Source organism: Vombatus ursinus, unplaced genomic scaffold (assembly GCF_900497805.2).
Source record: "Vombatus ursinus unplaced genomic scaffold, bare-nosed wombat genome assembly UNPS02014778.1, whole genome shotgun sequence".
NCBI lineage: Eukaryota > Metazoa > Chordata > Mammalia > Diprotodontia > Vombatidae > Vombatus > Vombatus ursinus.
Window position 1 is genome coordinate 6,370,993 of NW_020954556.1, and position 11,575 is coordinate 6,382,567.

Genomic DNA, 11,575 nt, shown 5'->3' on the forward strand with positions numbered 1-11,575 from the left:
TCTCCTGACCCCTCCCTATCGAACGGCCTCTTTGGAGGTAATTTCACCTTTCTTCAAATTCACTAAACTCTATGCCACTGCATGCATGCCAGGGAGGCCCCATGTTCAGTGCTGGGATGGCAGAGATGAGAAAACAACATTTATTTCTACAAACTAACTCTCTCTCTAATAGGGGCGATACAACATAGGTACAAAGAAATGCAGTACGAGAGACAGTGCAATGAGGGCAAAGGCGAGATCCATGCAAAATGCTCTAGGAAAAGATGAGGGAGGACAAGACGCTTTTAGCTGGGAGCAATCAGGGAAGACTTCATGGAGGAAGTAGTGCCTAAATGAACCCTAGAAGGAAGAGATGAGGACAGGGGGCATTCCAAACAGGCAGGGTTGCCTGCACAACTGTCCAGATGTGAGGGACGAGAGACTGAAGTCAGGGGGCACAAGAGAATCAAGTTTGGCTGGAAAACAGAGGGTATCAAAGGAAATGGTTGTCAGTAAGGTTAAAGAGGTCAATTAGAGGCAATTTGTAGAGATCTGGAATAGTATGGGAGGTCAGGAGTACAGTTTTGATCCTGCAGGCAATATGAAGACACGGAAGGTTTTTTGAGAAGTGACATAATAATAATAATAACATGTTTATATCATACTTTAAGATTTGTTAGTAGAAGGATCAGTTCACCAATTGATGCAAAAATTTTCTTTGTCCTTCTACTTATTCATAAATCCCAGTCCTTTTAGTGTTTATTAATAATGATAAGTAATTATTAATTAATCATTAATAATATAATATGATAATTATTCATTGTAATGAATAATAATTATTGATGATTATTGTCAAGATAACAATACCTTACATTTTATAGTACTGTAGGGCTTCAAATGATGTCTCCTCTGAGCCTCACAACGACCTTGTAAAATAGATATTTGCAGGTGATATTATCCCCATCTTATAGGTAGGAAAACTGAGACTCAGCAAGGTTAGGTGACCTGCCCAGAGTCACATAGCTGGGAAGCTGATAAAAGTTCTTTCCTCACAATCCTGTGAGGCAGATGGTGCAAGTCCTCTTAGAGAGGCTGGCACCTAATCAAGGTCACACATCCTGCCTCAGATGATCACTAGCTGAGTCACTTTAACCTCTCTGAGCCTTGGTTTCCTCATCTGTAAAATGGGAACAGGCAATAACAGTAGTATCTACATTGCAAGGTTGTCAAGAGGACTGAGTGAGACAATGTCTAGAAAATGCCTTTGAGTGTCAGAGCCAGGATTCAAACCCAGGTCTTGCAAACTCCAACCCCAGTGCTCGCTCCTCTACAAAATAAAGTCCTTAGATCTCAGAAAGTTTTTTCTGGCCTGGAGAGTTGGGAGGAAGAGAGAGACCAGTTGGAAGGCTAGTGCAATAGTCTAGGCAAGAGGTGATGAGGGTGATGGTGGCAGGCTTAGAAAGAAGATGCCTTGAGTGAGAGATTCTTCCTGTCATTCGAGCAAAGCACCATCATGAACACCAAACATCTACCAGGTCCTCCATCCTCTGATTGGGAACCAAATCTCCACCTTCCCCCCAAACACTCACCTTCAGCAATGCCTCTTATGGCCAATACAATGTTCTGGAAGGAAGAGAGAGTCAAGAGACCTGTATTGCAGCTCAATTCTGCCACAAACAGGACAGTCCCAGAGGCAATTTGCTTTTAAAAAACAAACAAGCAAGCAAACTTTGTGCCTCAATTTCCTCATTTGTAAAATAGTGATAATAATGCACACCCTGCTTACCTTTCATGGCTAATATGAGGACCCAAATGAAATAGCAGATAGGAAAGTCTTTCAGGAAATTGAAAACCTTAGATATAAGTAAAGTAGAATTAATATAGGAAATAATAATGCTTGAGGGGATGGAGCGGAGGAGGGCCCAGGGACAGCAATGGTAACATTGCTAAGTCCCCAGGAGGAGTCCTGAGCACCGCTGTCTTTGAATACTGAATGAAGTGTAGCTTTCAAGGAAGGAGGAAGAGTTCTGGATGGAGAAGAGCTTCGGGAAGAGTAAAGTCAGAAGATGAGGTAGTCCATTGGAAGGAGCCCTAGAGCTCCTCAGGGGGCAGACTCCTGCAAGGAGGAAGAGATTGAGTAAGATGACCTTGGGAGGTCCCCTCCAACTCTTAAGTTATCTGGGACCTAGATTCAAATCCCACCCTGATAGAGGCTGCCTATGTGAGACTGTGATCAATGACCCTTTATCTTTCTGAGCTTCTGTTGAAATCTATGAGACTGGAATGATAAATACCTATACTGGTTCCCTCACAGGATGGTGGATAGGAAAGCACTTTGTCAAATGAAAAATACCATTTTTTTTCTTTTTGATTCAGACTCATTATTTTATTGGTGTAGGCCAGAGCACTCACACTATAGAAATGCCTCCCACCAATGTAGGTGGGGAAGAGGGAAGGGAATAAGCATTTACTAAACACCTACTCTGTGCTAGGCATCGTGCTAAGCGCTCTACACATATTGCCTTAATCGATCCTCACAACAACCCTGGAGGTAGGGGCTGTACTGTTATTATGCCCATTTTACAGTTGAGCAAACTGAGACAAACAAAGTTACGTGACTTACTCAGGCTCACACAGCTAGATGGGGAGCCAGACTATAGCATACAGTCTCAGAGAGTTACCTGGACACAGCCCAAGGTGACATAGCCAGTGTGTACAATAATAGCTAGCATTTATATTGCTCTTTAAGGTTTACAAAGAGTAGTCAACATTTTTAACATTTATAAACATCTCATTTACCTTTATAAACATTATGTCACTGTAACAACCCTGGATGGTAAGTGGCATTATTATTACTACTTTATAGATGAGGAAACTGAGGCAGACAGAGGTTTAAATGGAAGCAAATAGAGGTTAAGTGACTTGCCCAGGGTCACACAGCTTATAAGTGTCTGAGGCTGACTTTGAACTCAGAGCTTCTTGACGCCAGGCCTAGCGCTCCATTCATTCTATCTACTGAGGCTGCCTAGCTACCTTGAACCCAGGCAGAACTTGAACCCAAGTTCTCCATACACTACACTACACTGTCTGTGGCATAGTTTTGTGTCTAGATTATTATCATTAACAAGAAAAGGCTTAAAGTGAGTTCTTGAGGACTTCTAAGGAGTTCTGGAACCCCAGGAATAGCTAAGCTGAGAAAGTATGAGATGAACTGCCTTACTACAACAGACCGGGAAGGTGCTTTTGTGCCGAGGCTCAGGACACACCTTCTCTGGATTCATCTTGAGTGTGTGTAGGGGATGGGGGAAAGGAAGGCATCAGTGCCAACCAGGAGCCTTTGGATGGGCTCTGCAATGGCTGGGCAAGACAGTTATGAGATGGTGCAATGGAGAGTTGGCAGGCCCCCTCTTCCCACCTCCACCCCCATGGGGCAAAGCACTGTAGACGCTGACAGTTGGCTAAGTGCTGACCGGGCTCTTCTTGTCAAGTGCAAACACTTCAGGAGAAAAGTGACTGGTGGAGCCAGTTTATAGGATAAATTTAGAGCCCAGGCAACTCAGCAGCTTAAGCAGGTCACAGAGTTAACCCCAGCCTTGCCGCAGGAGCCTGCGTCAGGGAGCTGGCTTAGCATATGGTCCCTTCTTGATTAACGGAGCTCCTCTGCGGAACCAGCAGATGCCTCTGTGCCTGGCAGGCAGCTTTGGAATCAATCTCGATTTCTTTGCAGTGCGAGTACATTTCCATGGCTGTTGGGCCTCGTGCTCCACTGACGTCCAGCTTGAATTCCCTGGGGCACCCCTGTGGCAGCTGGCAGGCAAGGGGAGAAGCAGCCCAACACCGCATGCTGGGGGTTGGGGGGAATATGTGGAGTGCACCTCATTGAGAAACAGAGTGGTATTTAAGGTCAGGGGATTGATTGTACCAGGGATTGAGAAGACCTGGGCTCAAATCCTGCCTTGGACACTTAATTGCCCAAGGGGGACCATGACAAGCGAGTTACATTACCCTCTTTTCCTCACTTAGAAATAATCCTTTATATGACTTCCGGCATTGGGGCATTTGTAAGGCCAATGCATTGTAAACCACAAAGCATTTCATAAATAAGTGATCTATTCTTCAGACAGAAGTAGTAGATGGAGTCCTGGACCTGGAGCCAGGAAGACCTGAATTCAAATCCAACCCCTGATGCCTATTAGCTAGAGGAAGAAAAGAAAAAGAAAAAGAAAAGGCGCTAACATTTCTGATTCTGAATTAACTCATCTGTAAAATGGGAATCATAATACCCATGATACCTGCCTTTTGGGGTCATGCAAGTCTCAAATGAGATCATATATGTAAAGCATTCTGCCAGCTGTAAAGCACTGTATACATTTGGGGATCCTCATTACTCTCACTACCTAGATCATAGCGACGTGGAGCTTGTAGGCAGAGTTGGGGAAAGATAACGACTGAAATGCTGATGTTTTGACAGTCAAGCTTACCATCCCAAAGGGCACACCGTGTGTGTGTGTGTGTGTGTGTGTGTGTGTGTGTGCACGCACAAACAGCCCACTGTGTCCAAGCCTCCCTGTAGGGAGCCCCCAGCCAAGGGCAAGAGAGATATCTAAATAGGCTCACAGGGATCAAGAGCTCAGAGCAGGACTCCTACATTTTTTCTATTTATCTACTCCACAAACATTAAGCATTAAACATTCATGTATGCAAGACATTCTGCTAAGTTTTACTAACAGAGCAACAACTAACTTTTCTATAGCACTTGTGAGTCCTTTGTTTTCAAAGAAGACCATATAGCATTTACTAAGTGCCAGGCACTGTGCTAAGCACTTTATAATCAATCATTATCTCATTTGATCCTCACAACAGCCCTTGGAGGTAGGCTCTGTTATTACTCCTATTTTATAGTTGAGGAAACCGAGGCAAACAGAGGTTAAGCGACTTGTCCAGGGTGACACAGCTAGTAAGTTTCTGAGGCTGGATTTGAACTCGGGTCTTCCAGATTTCAAACCCCGCGCTCTCTCCACTGTGCCCCCTAGCTGCCCCCCCAAAGGAAAACAAAACAATCTCTGACCTCAAGAAGCTTACATTCTGGGGCAGCTAGGTGGTGCAGTGGATAGAGCACCAGTCCTGAAGTCAAGAGGACCTGAGTTCAAATCCGGCCTCAGACCAAACACTTGACACCTACTAGCTGTGTCACCCTGGGCAAGTCACTTAACCCCAATTGCCTAAAAATTAAAATAAGTAAATAAATAAAAAGAAAGTCAAAAAAGCTTACATTCTTCTAGAGTGATACAGTATGTACCCAGAGGAGTAAACCCAAAATAATGTCTTTGTTTTTTAACCTGGACCTCTGATTTCAAAGCCCAGTGAGGACAGTCTCTGACCTACAACAGCAGCAGATACAACTGACAACCATCTGACATCTTTAAATGTCAGGTACGTCACACATCACAAATAACATCTTCATAATCAAGCCTCTTTTACAACTGATGCTCACAGAGAGGGGCCTGAGGCACTAGACCTGTGTGAAATAGAGGCAGGATTCTAAGTCAGCTTTCCCCGGCTCTCGGCTGCCACGCTGCCTATCTGATATCAAATATATGCAAGGTTAATACAAATACATTTCTCTGAAGGTGACGCCTTCCTGTTTGTTGTTTTCTCCTCTGAGTCCCTCACCCCTCAAACCTCTCCAAAATATGCATATGGTATGCATCTCAAAAGTATTGTAGGTTCAGTGGATAGAGCACGGGCCCTGGAGTCAGGAGGACCCGAGTTCAAATCCAGCGTCAGATACTTACTAACTGTGTGACCCTGGGCAAGTCACTTAACCCTGATTGCCTCCTAAAAAAATAAAAGGTATTGTAGCATAGGGAAAAGAGCCTTGAAAGTCAGATTCAAAAGGCCTGGCCTATCTCCACTATCTACTAGCTGACGCTGTTGCTCAGGTAAGTCACTTCAGTTCTATAAGCCCATTTCTTCATCTGTCCAATGAAAGTGATAGCTATACCTACCTACCTCATAAGGCTATCATGAGGATAATGTTTTGCATACTGGAAAGTTCCAGAGGATATGAGCTATTCACATTATTTTAAGTAAAAAAGAAAATTTGAAATTTTTTCTCAACATTTCTTAAAATACAAAATTAATTTAAAGAATGCAGGAACGCTACACTATGTGACTAGGGTCAGCTAAATGGTATAGTGGAGAGAGCGCTGGGCCTGGGGTCAGAAAGACCCACATTCAAATCAAGCCCCAGACACTAGCTATATGACCCTAGGCAAATCGCTTAACCTCTGTCTGCCTCAGTTTCCTCAACTGTAAAGGGGGATAATAACAGGACCTACCTCCCTGGGTCATTGTGAGGATCAAGTGAGATAATATTTATAAAGTTCTTAGCACATAGTAGGTGTTTAGTAAATGTTTGTGGTGATGAATAGAGATCCCTCAGCCCAGGGGTGCCCAGACATTAGTCTTAGACCTCATTACCTTAACTCTTTTCCAGAACTCCCTTCTTCTCTTCCTTGTAATAATGGAATTCAAGTGGATTGGGTCCACATTATCCCTTCTGAGCAGAGAACCCTAGCTGCTCTTAGGGTGGTCCCTGGAGACTTCCGTGTCCCCCTGAGCAGCAGCTGGAATAGTAAGGGCCCACCATAGCAGGTAGCGATTTTGCTGCAACAGTTCCAGTTTTGCTTACAGTTACTGGTGTTGCAGCTCAGAATCCCCTTCCAGCTGCCATGAGAACAAAGAACCACTAAGCACCAGTTTGACATGTCTGGGGACCTGGATCCCTGTCCTCAAGGCACAATGACAAGCTGCCCCAAGCTCAGCCACCAGAGAGCTCAGGCAGGGGGCCCGGTCCTTGAGAAGCATCTCAAGGATGCCAAGAAAGTCTTCTTCTAGTGCATCATCAAGACTGAACTTGACCCAGGGTCCTTGAAAGTTGTACCATCAGAGCCCGAATTCTAGCCAGTCCTACCAAGACTCAAAGGCTTCAGGGAGAGGGCTGGGGATGGCCTGCATGCCTGTCATCTGAAGACCTAGAGAGATGAAGAGAAGCTCTCTCCAGCCGAAGGTTGACCACCAAGCAATCACGAAGACTCTCTAGGAGGGTGGAGGAGGTTCCAATCTGCAACAGCAGAGGGCAGACCCTCACCAATGAAAGGACGGCTCCTTGGAGGGCTGGAGGAATGAGGATGAAGATGGTGACTGTGAGCAGGGGAGGAGAGTGGGCTAATCAATCATAATGATAGCTCACGTTTATATCGTGCTTTAAGATTTGCAAAGCCTTTCCATATTTTATCCCATTTAATCCTCACAGCAGCCCTATAGGGTAGATGCTGTTAGCATCCCCACTTTACAGATGAGGAAACTGTGTCTGTCAGAGGTGACGTGATCTGCCCAGGGTCACACAGCTAGTAAGTGACTGAGGCAGGATTTGAATTCAGGACTTCCTGCCTCCCAAGTCCCTCGCTCTATTCACTCCAACAGCCCAGCTAGATGATTCCAATGGTTGAATCCAGCTTTCTGTCCTCAGACTCCATGACGTTGATGGCAATTGATCATGACGACGAGGACAGTGATGGTGGTGATGGCTCATGCTCTCACCTGAGACACTGATGGAGTCTTTGTCTCTTTTCTTGTGATTCTTTTCTCTGACAAAGGATTAATTTGGAACATAGAATTGAGAGCTAAAAGGTATTGGCAAGATTATCTAGTCATGGGATGAGAGGGATGTTAGCAATCATCTAGGTCATCTCACGCCCTCCATTTACATATGAGCAAACTGAAGGTTTGCTCCTCTGCTTGAGCTCCTTGAGCAAAAGGAGACTTGCTCAAGATCACACAGAAAGTAAATATCAGAGTCAAGATTTGCACTTGGCTCTTATGACTCAAAATCTAGTGCTTTTTTTTCCTCCTGCGTCATACTGTGATTACACTAGGAAGCCCTCAGAATATGAATTAGATGCAGCCTCTGGATATAGGGAGAAAGTGCCAGTAGTCAATAAACATTTATTAAACACCTACTATGCACAATGTACATTGTGCTGTACAAAAAGAGGCAAGAGCTAGTCCTTGCGCTCAAGAAACTTACAATCTAACAGGGGAGGCAACATGCAAACAACTATGAAAAAGACAAGCTACATGCAGGCCAAACAGAAAATAATCAACAGAAGGAAGGGATTAGAATTAAGAGGGGTTAGAAAAGGCTTCCTGTAGAAGGTGGGATTTTAATTGGCAGGTACAGGAGGTCAAGAAAGCGGTGAAGCAGAGATGAGGAAGGAGAGGATTTCAGGCATAGTGGGCTGCTTGAGGCACAGGATTTGAACCACTTTAAAATGGTTTTTGAGGGCAGCTAGGTAGTGCAGTACATGGAGCACTGCACCTGGAGTCAGGAGCCCCGAGTTCAAATTCAGCCTCAGACACTTGCTAGCTGTATGACTCTGGACAAGTCACTTAACCCTGTTTGCACTTAAACCAGTTTCCCTCAGTTTCCTCATCTGTAAAATGAGCTGGAGAAGGAATAGCAAACCACTCCAGTATCTTTGCCCAGAAAACCCAAATGAGGTCATAAAGAGTCGGACACAGCTGAACAACAAAAAATTGGTTTTCTGAGCTTGAGGTTGGGGTGGGCATGAGATGGGTAGGGGAGAGAGAGATAGGAGCACAGTGTGGGCAGGGAGTCAGAGAAACAGACCTCTCTCCTTAATCACATTACAGTGAGAGCCACAATGGGGCCTGTTAGTAGACCTACTAGCTCTTGAAGCTGGGTAATTCAGGGTAGGGCCTTTAATTAGAGGACAAGAGAGGCACTGTGGAGTTAGGGGACTTGAGTACGAGGCTTGGCTCTGCCACTCACTTATTTGATGTGTGACCTTGGGCAAGTCACCCTGGACCTTACTTATTCTCCTCATCTGTAAAAGAAGGTGTTGGGTTAGATCATCTCTCTGGTCACTTCCTATCTTGGTTTCCTTATAGGTATGACAGCAGGTGAGATTGTTGTTTTTGTTGTTGAGTGGTGTCCAACTCTACCTGACCCCATGGACATTCCCCTGGAGTTTTCTTGGCAAAGATACTGGAGTGGTTCGCCATTTTCTTTTCCAATGTGTCCTCATTTTAGAGATGAGGAGCAAAGCAAATAGGGCATTAAATGACTTGCCCAGGGTCATACAACTAGTAAGTGTCTGAGGCTGGATTTGAACTCAAGTCTTCTTGACTCTAGGCCTGGTGATCTATCTACTACATCACCTAGCTGCTCTAGGTAAGATTAGATAATCTCTATAATCCTGTCCAGCTCTGACATTCTCTTGTCTATGGCAGGAAAAAAAAGGTGCCAAGGTCTATGCCAAGAGATGATTGAGGCAACAGGTGACACAGTAGATAGAGTGCTGGGCCTAGAGTCTGAAAGACCTCAGTAGCTGCGGGACTCTGGGGCAAGTCACTTTACCTCTGTCTGTCTAGATTTCTTCCCCTGTGAAATGGGAATAATCATATCACCTACCTCCCTGGGTTATTATGAAGATCATATGAGATAATATTTGCAAAAATCACTTAGCATAGTACCTGATGTTATATAAATGTTAGCTTCCCTCCTTCTTCTCCTCCTTCTGTCCCCCACCCTGTACCCCCCATCAAGTCTGTCTTTAGAAGGTTCTGAGCCTGGGTGATTTCTGAGGTTCAATATATTTTTTTAATTTAACAATCAGTAAATATCTACTATGTGATTACTAGAGATAAAAGGAAACATCTCTTTGGTTTCTGTCCTTAAGAATCTTATGGTCTAGTCAAGAAGACAAAACATACCCACATGAGAAGTTATACCTAAGACAATGCAAGAAATGTTTTAAGACTATAATAATAATAACTCACATTTCTCTAGCCCCTTTTTTCTTTAAAAAAAAAACCACTTTTTCTTACAACAATCCTATGAGGTAGGTTGTACAAGGATTGTTATCCTCCTTTTACCAGATGAGTAAACTGAGGCTTGGAAAGGTCAGAGGCTATGGGACTTGAGCAGAGTCTCAGAGTAAAAGGCATTTAAATGGGATTTAAACCTGTGTAGGAGTTTAAAAGCAGAAAATACAAGTGTGGACTTGAGTCAGGAAGACTTCATGGAGGAAGTGGGCCCTGAGATGGGCCTTGAAGAAAGTACAGGATTTAGATAAATGAAGAAGAGAGAAGAGGAAAAGGAAGAAGGAGAAGAAAAAACAAACAAACATTAAGTGCCTATTTCACATGTCTCTAGTGTGAGATGAAGTAGGATGGGTCCAGATTGGGAAGGGCTTTGTATGTAGAAGCTAACGAGTTTGTAGGTAATGGAGAGCCATTATTCTTTAGCCCCATTTGAAAAAAAAAATACCCCTCCTTTTTTTTTTAACTAGACATGAGATTTCATCATGTAGGTTGCTCCCACGGAAGAACCTCCCTTCACCAACGCAGGTTGGCACCTTTTTTGCAAATTACAATCTGCCCAAAGCACTGGGAGGTTAAGTGAGTTTTCCTAATAAGTATCAGATATAGGACTTGAACCCAGGTCTTCCTGACCCTGAGGCCAATGTGATAACCGCCATGCCAGGCTGCCTCTCACCCCTCATTTTTAAAGCTCTTCCTTTTTACCAACACAGAGCACTTTCCTATGCAGCTTAGGGAGAAGGGACTAAAGTGGAGGTGATAAGGAAGAAGGATGACAAGACAGAAGGGGCCCATGGCGGGGGGAGGGGGCGATGCCCAACAGAGGCCAAGTCACTAGAGGCATCTGGGGAGGGACTATGAAGGCTGAAATTGGAGTGGACAAGTGGACATGACGAAATGGGGATTTGTGCGTAGGGGTGAGGAACGAAGGGCCAATATTGGGTAGGAAACAGACCTACGGTAGGAAAGCCAAGGGATTAGCAGAGAAGGGGAGTGGACACATAAAATCAATCAATAAGCATTCATTAAGCCTTTACTATGTGTCAGTCAATCAACCAATACTTATTAAGCACTCAGGTGCCAGGCACTGTGCTAAGCATTAGGGATACCCCCAAAAAGGAAAACTAAACAAAACAAAACATGGGCCCTTCCTTCAAGCAGCTCACACATGCTCCTCGTTGTATTCACTTTAAAGTTATCATTGAGACACACCCACACCCTTTCCCCAAGAACCTTTCTTAATGCAGAAACATAGCGTGAGTCCAGTCAACAGCCCTTGTTGGGTCCTGAAGTTCTGGCTGCTCTGGGTAATAAGAGTATGTGGTAAGTTCTTCCTTGACCCCATTTTAAAGGCTTGAGCACCCACTCTCTCTCTAATCCTTACGGCACATAGACTTACTCTACTCATTCCTATACAAAGAAACAAAAGTTTTAGCACGACCACCTGACAGGCTGCATTGCCTCCTTCTCTACATTGGATAACTCTCTTCTCTCCAGAATGTGTCTCATTCCTTTTCACCTTGTCTTACTCAAAGAGAGATTTAAATATTAGCAGGGGATTGGGGGCCGGGGAAGATGAGAATGGAATTGGCTCGCCCCCAATCATTCAAGGGCTGGCTTTGCACATAAAGACGCCTTTCCTCTCTCTCTCTCTCTCTCTCTCTCTCTCTCTCTCTCTCTCTCTCTC